Source organism: Saccopteryx bilineata, chromosome X (genome assembly GCF_036850765.1).
Source record: "Saccopteryx bilineata isolate mSacBil1 chromosome X, mSacBil1_pri_phased_curated, whole genome shotgun sequence".
Taxonomy (NCBI): domain Eukaryota; kingdom Metazoa; phylum Chordata; class Mammalia; order Chiroptera; family Emballonuridae; genus Saccopteryx; species Saccopteryx bilineata.
In genome coordinates this window covers 69060284-69068645 of record NC_089502.1, presented here as the reverse complement: position 1 = coordinate 69068645, position 8362 = coordinate 69060284, and the positions used below count along the sequence as shown (strand labels likewise).

General features: G+C 36.2%; 1 non-coding gene across 1 annotated transcript; it reads right to left on the bottom strand.

Moving 5' to 3' along the window:
- Positions 1 to 623: 623 nt before the first annotated feature.
- LOC136317940 (U6 spliceosomal RNA) lies at positions 624 to 730 on the bottom strand. Its single transcript, XR_010727930.1, has one exon. It is a non-coding gene; the product is annotated as a U6 spliceosomal RNA (small nuclear RNA).
- Positions 731 to 8362: the final 7632 nt, after the last annotated feature.

Genomic DNA, 8362 nt, shown 5'->3' with positions numbered 1-8362 from the left:
TTGAACCTGGGTCCTTCCGCATCCCAGTCTGACACTTTATCCACTGCACCACCACCTGGTCAGGCAATTTTATTATTTTTCATGACCCAGTAATATCCCATTTATTCATATAAACCACTAATTCATTAGCCCCTTGCTTACTGATGGTCACTTGAATTGCTTTCATGTCTTGGTAATTGTAAATAATGCTGCAATAAACATAGAAATATATATCATTTTTTGACTTAGTGCTGCAGGTTCTTCAAACATATGCCAGAGGAGTTGCTATGTCATAAAAGAGTTTTATTTTTAATTTTTTGAGGACCCTCCATACTATTTTCAAAAGTGGCTGCACCAACTTGCATTCCCACCTTTAGTGCAAAAGAGTTCCCTTTTCTCTATATCTTTACTAACAGTTGTTGTTGGGTGAAGTGATATCTCATTGTGGCTTTAATTTGCATTTCACTGATGATTAGTGATGTTGAGCATCTTTACATATGTCTATTGGCCATCTGTATATCGTCTTTGGAAAAGTGTCTGTTAAGATCCTTTGCTCTTGTATTAATTAGATTTTTAGTTATTTTGGTGTTGAGCTGTATAACTTCTTTATAAATGTTGGATTTTTTTCTTTTTTTTTTTTTTTTTAAAATATGGAACGCTTCACGAATTTGCGTGTCATCCTTGCGCAGGGGCCATGTTAATCTTCTCTGTATCGTTCCAATTTTAGTATATGTGCTGCTGAAGCGAGCACTAAATGTTGGATTTTAACCCCTTATCAGATATACTAGTGAATATTTTCTCCCATTGAATGGGTTGTCCTTCTATTTTGTTAATTGTCTTTCACTGTGCAAAGCTTTTTAGTTTGATATAGTCCCATTTGTTTATTTTGTCCTGTATTTCAGTTACCCACAGAGGTAAATTGGCAAAAATATAGCTATGAGAGATGTCTGAGGGTCTATTTCCTATGTTTTCTTCCAAGATTTTTATGGTTTTGAGCAGGGGTCCCCAAACTTTTTACACAGGGGGCCAGTTCACTGTCTCTCAGACCGTTGGAGGGCCGGACTATAAAAAACATTATGAACAAATCCCTATGCACACTGCACATATCTTATTTTAAAGTAAAAAAATAAAACGGGGACAAATACAATATTTAAAATAAAGAACAAGTAAATTTAAATCAACAAACTGACCAGTATTTCAATGTGAACTATGGGCCTGCTTTTGGCTAATGAGATGGTCACTGTCTGGTTCCATATTTGTCACTGCTAGCCGTAACAAGTGATATGACGTGCTTCCGGAGCCGTAATGCGTGCGTCCTGTGTCACCAGAAGTAGTACTGTACGTGAGCAACTCAGCGCTTTGCTGCGCCGCCGCCACATACAGTACTCCAGGAGCACAGGATGCGGATGCTCCTCTCACTGACCACCAATGAAAGAGGTGCCCCTTCCGGAAGTGCGGAGGGGGCCGGATAAATGGCCTCAGGGGGCCACATGCGTCCTGTGGGCCGCAGTTTGGGGACCCCTGGTTTTGAGTCTAACATTTCAGTCATTCATCCATTTTGAGTTTGTTTTTGTGAATGATGTAAGTTGGTAGTCTAGTTTCATTTATAGCATGTGCCTGTCCAGTTTTCCCAACACCATTTATTAAAGAAACTGTCTTGACTCTATTGTATACTCTTGCTTCCTTGTCAAATATTAATTGACCATAAAGGTGTATTTCTTGGATCTCTGTTCCATTCCATTGATCTGTATGCCTGTTCTTATGCCAATATCAAGCTGTTTTGAGTACAATGACCTTGTAGTATAACTTGATATCAGGAGGTGTGATACCTCCCACTTTATTCTTCATTTTCAAGATTGCTAAGGTTATTTGAGTTCTTTTTTGGTTCCATATAAATTTTTGGAATATTAGTTATAGATCTGTGAAGTATGCCAGTAGTATTTTAATAGGAATTGCATTGAATCTATAGATTGCTTTGGGTAGTATAGACTATTTAATGATGTTAATTCTTTTTATCCATGAACACGATATATGCTTCCACTTGTTTGCATCTTCCTTGATATACTTTTTCAATGACCTATAATTTTCTGAGTACAGGGCTTTTAATTCCTTGGTTAAATTTATTCCTAGGTACTTTACTTATTTACATTTGTTGCAATAGTAAATATAATTTTTTCCATAATTTGTCTTTCTCACAGTTTATTGTTGTATAAAAATTCCACTCATTTCTGAATATTAATTTTATACCCTGTCACCTTGCTAAATTTATTTATCAGGTCTAGTAGTTTTTTGACTTGAAATTTTAGGATATTCTATGTACAGTACCATGTCATCAGGAAATAATGACAGTTTTACTTCTTTTCCAATTTGGATGCCATTTATTTCTTCTTGTTATCTTATTTCTGCGATTAGGACTTCCAGAACTATGTTGAATAAGAGTAGTGAAAGGGAAAAACTTTGTCTTGTTCCTGATCTCAAGGAAATAGCTTTTATTTTTTGCCTACTGAGTATGAGGTTGCCTGTTGGTTTGTCATACATGGCCTTTATTATGTTGAGGCATGTTCCCTGAATTCCCACTTTTCTGAGAGTTTTGATCATAAATGGATACTGGATTTTATAAAACATTTTTCTGCATCTATTGAGATGATCAGGTGATTTTTGCGCTTCATTTTGTTTCTGTGATAAATACATTCTTGGTTTGTGAATATTGTATTAGCCTTGCTTCTCTGGAATAAATCCCTCTTGATTATGATTTATAGTATCTTTTTTTTCCTCTTTATTTAATTTTATTCAGAAAATTAAAATTAACATGGTAATATTGATCAATAAGAGTACATAAGTTTAAGGTAAACATTTCTTTTTAAAAAAAATAATTTTATTTTTTTAATGGGGCGACATCAATAAATCAGGATACATATATTCAAAGATAACATGTCCAGGTTATCTTGTCGTTCAATTATGTTGCATACCCATCAACCAAAGTCAGATTGTCCTCTGTCGCCTTCTTTCTAGTTTTCTTTGTGCCCCTCCCCCTCCCCCTTTCCCTCTCCCTCTCCCCCCTCTCCCCGTAACCACCACACTCTTATCAATGTCTCTTAGTCTCACTTTTATGTCCCACCTACGTAAGGGTAAACATTTCTATTGCTTTTGAACTGTTGATTATGTTCTGTACCTATCACCCAAGTGAAATAATTTTTTGTCACCATATATTCATCCATCAGTACTCTCTTCCACTACTCCTCCCACACAACCTCTTCCCCAGGGTAACCACTTCACTTTTATCTATGTCCACGAGTCTCAGTTTTATATCCCACCTATGCGTAAAATTATACAGTTCTTAGCTTTTTTTGATTTACTTATTTCACTCAGTATAATATTCTCAAGGTCCATTCATGTTGTCCTAAATGGCAACAGTTCAACATTTCTTATGGCTGAGTAGTATTTCAATCCTCTATTGAGGGACACTTTGGTTGTTTCCATGTCTTGGCCACTGTGAATAATGCTGTGATGACCATTGGGGTGCATGTGTCTTTGCGAACCAATGTTTTCGAGTTTTTTGAGGAGATACACTGTAGGGATTGCTAGGTCAAATGGTAGTTCTAGTCTTAATTTTTTGAGGAACCATCATACCTTCCTCCATAATAGCTGGGTCAATTTACATTCTCACCAGCAGTGAACGAAGGCTCCTTTTTCTCCAGAGCTTCTCCAACATGTGTTATTACCTGTCTTGTTGATAATAGCCAACTTAACAGGTGTGAGGTGATATCTTTTTGTAGTTTTTTTTAAATATTTTTATTTTTTATTTATTCATTTTAGAGAGGAAAGGGAGAGACAGAGAGAGAGAGAGAGAGAAAGGGGGAGGAGCTGGAAGCATCAACTCCCATATGTGCCTTGACCAGGCAAGCCCAGGGTTTTGAACTGGTGACCTCAGCATTTCCAGGTCGACCCTTTATCCACTGCGCCACCACAGGTCAGGCTCTCTTATTGTAGTTTTGATTTGCAACTCTTTAATAGCTGGCAGAGATGAGCATCAGTTCATATATCTGTTGGCCATTTCTATGTCTTCTTGGGAGAAGTATCTGTTCAGGTCCTATCTTTATTTTTAAATTGAATTATTTTCTTTTATTTTTGTTTGTTTTTTGCTGAGCTTTGTCAGTTCTTTATATATTTTGAATATTAATCCCTTATCAGAGCAGTTGTTTGTAAATATTATCTCCCATTTAGTTGGCTACCTTTTTGGTTTACCGTAGGTTTATTTTGCTGTGCAGAAGCTTTTTGCTTGATATAGTCTTATTTATTTATTGTTCCCTTTACTTCCCTTGCCTTTGGGGTCAAATTCATAAATTGTTCTCTATGGCCAAGGTCCATAAATTTAGTATGTATATTTTCTTCTATGTAAATTACTGTTTCAGATCTTATATTTAAGTCTTTGATTTATTTTGAATTAATTTTTGTTCAGGAGGACAAATTGTAATCAAGTGCCATTCTTTTACATGTGGGTTTCCCGTTTTCCTATCACCGTTTATTAAAAGAAAGCTTCCTTTGCTCCACTTGTATTTTCTTGGCGTTGTTCTCAAAGATTATTTGTCCATTTATATGTGGTGTTATTTCTGGACTCTCAATTCTGTTCCTTTGGCCTATATGTCTGTTTTTCTGCCAATACCATCCTGTTTTGATTATTTTGGTTCTGTAGTACAATTTGAAGTCAGGGGGTGTTGATACCTTTGGCTTCATCCTTTTTCTCAGGATTGCTTCTGATATTTGTGGTTTTTTTATGGCTTCATACACACCTGGTAATATTTTGTTTTATTTATTAAAAATGGCATTGGGATTTTAATGGGGATTGCATTAAATTTGTATATTGCTTTGGGTAATATGGCCATTTTACCTATGTTGATTCTTCCAATTTATGAACATGGCATATTTTCCCATTTCATTTTGTCCTTTCAATTTCTTTCAATAATGCTTTGTAGCTTTCAGTATATAAGTCTTCACATCTTTTTTAAGTTTATTTCTAGGAATTTTATTTTATTTTTTTTGCAATTCTAAAGGGAATTGTTGTTTTGTGTTTATTATTTGAAGTTTCATTGTTGGTGTATAGAAAAGTTGTAGAGTTTTGTATATTGATTTTGTTTCCTGCAACTTTACTGTATTGGTTTGTTTCTAATACTTTAATGTGGACTTGGGGTTTTCTATCTACAGGATCATGTCATCTGCAAAAAGTGATAACTTTACTTCCTCTATCCCAATATGGATGCTTTGATTTCTTTCTCTTGCCTGTTTTCCTGGCTAAAACTTCCAGAACTATGTTGAATAAGAGTGGAGAGAGTAGCAGCCTTGTCTTGTTTCTGATTTTAGAAGAAAAGCCTTCAGTTTTTCACCATTTAGTATAATATTAGCTGATGGTTTGTCATATATGGCCCTTATTATGTTGAGGTACTTTCCTTTTATTTTGATTTTATTGTTTTAAACATAAAGGGATGTTGTATCATATCAAATGCTTTTTCTGCATCTATTGATAGGATCATATGATTTTTGTTCTTTATTTTGTTGATGTGGTGTATGTATTACCTTGATCAATTTTTGTATGTTGAACTATCCTTGTATTCCCGGGATCAATCCTTCTTGATCATGAAGTATTGTTTTTTGTAAACCATTGTTGTATTAGATTTGCTAGTATTTTGCTTAGGATTTTTGCATCTGTATTCATTAGAGATATTAGTCTGTAGTTATCTTTGTGTGTGTGTGTGTGTGTGTGTGTATGTATGTGTGTGTTGTCCTTGCCAGGTATCAGGTATGTTAGCCTCATAAAATGTGTTGGAGAGTACTGCTTCTTTTTCTATTTTTTGGAAGACTTTGAGAACAATAGGTACCAAATCTTTGAATGTTTGGTAGAATTCACTAGTGTAGCTATTTGGTTCTCAAATTTTATTTCTGGAGAAGTTTTTGATAGTTGTTTCTATTTCCTCCCCACTTATGAACCTATTTAGGTATTCCACTTCTTTGTGACTCTATCTAGGAAGATTGTATAGTTTTATAAATGTATTCATTTCTTCAACATTGTTAAATTTGGGGGTATATAATCTTTCATAATATTCTACTATGATCCTTTGTATATCTATGATGTATGTAGTAATTTCTCCTCTTACATTTTGGATTTTGTTTACATGAGTCATTTATATATATAATTTTTTAGTGAGTCTAACCAGGGTTTTTTCAATTTTGTTGATTGTTTCAAAAACCAATACTTCATTGCATTAATATTTTATAATTTTTATCTTCTTACTTCATTTAGTTCTGCTCTAATTTTAACTATTTCCTTTTTCTGCTGACTTTGGGTTTCTTTGGTACTTCTTATCTAGTTCTTTGAGATGTGATGCTACATTATTTACTTGGGATCTCTTGTTTCTTGATATAAGCCTGTAATGATATAAAGTTCCTTTTTTATTAGTGCTTTCATTGCATCTCAGAAGTTTTTTTTTTTTTTTTTGAAACGGGAAGAGACAGTCAGACTCCTGCATGCGCCCGACCAGGAACCACCCGGCACGCCCACCAGGGGGCGATGCTTTGCCCCTCCGGGGCGTCGCTCTGTTGCAACCAGAGCCACTCTAGCGCCTGGGGCAGAGGCCAAGGAGCCATCCCCAGCGCCTGGGCCATCTTTGGTCCAATGGAGCCTCGCTGCGGAAGGAGAAAAGAGAGACAGAGAGGAAGGAGAGGGGGAAGGGTGGAGAAGCAGATGGGCGCTTCTCCTGTGTGCCCTGGCCGGGAATCGAACCCGGGACTCCTGCACGCCAGGCCGGCGCTCTACCACTGAGCCAACCAGCCAGGGCCGCATCTCAGAAGTTTTGATATGATGTGTTGTCATTCTCATTTGTCTGTATTTATCTTTTGATCTCTTCTTTTATTTCTTCTTTGACCCAGCCATGTTTTAGAAGTATGTTGTTTAATTTCCACATTTTTGTGGGTTTCTTTAATTCTTTTTTGCAGATGAATTCTAAATTTCAAAGACTTATGGTCAGAGAATTTGTTTGGTATAATTTCAGTCTTTTTCAATTTGCTGAGGTTAGTTTTGTGGGGTTTTTTCATTTTTTTTTTAGAGAGGAGAGAGAGAGAGATAGAGAGAGAGAGAGAGAGAGAGAGAGGAGAGACAGAGAGAGAGAAGGGGGGAGGAGCTGGAAGCATCAACTCCCATATATGCCTTGACCAGGCAAGCCCAGGGTTTTGAACCGGCGACCTCAGCATTTCCAGGTCGACGCTTTATCCACTGTGCCACCACAGGTCAGGCCTGAGGTTAGTTTTGTGACCCAACATGTGGTCTATTCTTGAGAAAGTTCCATGCACACTTGAAAGAATATATATACTCTGGGCTTCTGGAATGAAATGTCATTAAATGTCTATTATGTCAATTTGGTCTAGTGTGTCATTTTAGGCCAATATTTCTTCATTGATTTTATGTTTGGATGATCTATCTAAAGCCATCAATGATGAGTCGAGATGTTTCAGTATGATTGTATTTTTGTCTGTATCTATATTTAGAGCAGCTAGGGGATGTCTTACATATTTTGTTGCTCCCTGATTTGGTGCATATATATTAAGAAGTGTTATGTCTTCTTGATACGCTGTTTTCTTTATCATTATGAAATATCCGTCTTTGTCTCTTGTTAACATTGTTGTCTTGAAGTCAGCATGGTCAGATATTAATATGGCTATCCCTGATTTTCTTTTGGTATTATTTGCTTAATGATTGTTTTCTAATCTTTCACTTTGAGTCTACTTTTGTCCTTACAGCTTAGATGTGTCTCTTCAAGGCAGCATATGGCTGGATTTTCTTTTGTGATCCAATCTGCTACTCTGTGCCTCTTTATTGGTGAGTTCATTTTATTTACATTTAGGGTAATTATTGATGTTTGAAGATTTCCTATAGCCATTTTATCTTTTGTTTTCTGGTAGCTCTGGGTCTCCTTTGGTTCTTTTCTTTTGTGTTTCTATTAGTTGTTTTTGTCTGGTAGTATTCCATTCTTCTTTCTCCTGTTTCTGCTTTTTTTTTAAGCTATGTGTTTTAGTAGTAGCTTTTTTGTGGGTAATTACCATTAAGGTATTAGGAGGAAAATTTTCATATGTACAAGAATCCTTTGTCTTAGTGCTTTTGCACTCTGTCTTCCTTTTCTACCGTATATCTTTATCCTTTCCCTTTTTGTGTTATTGTTGTCATAAATTATTCTTTTTTATTTTATTTTTTTATTTTTTATTTTTGTATTTTTCTGAAGCTGGAAACGGGTAGAGACAGTCAGACAGACTCCCGCATGCGCCCGATCGGGATCCACCCAGCACGCCCACCATGGGGCGATGCTCTGCCCCTCATGGGGCGATGCTCTGCCCCTCC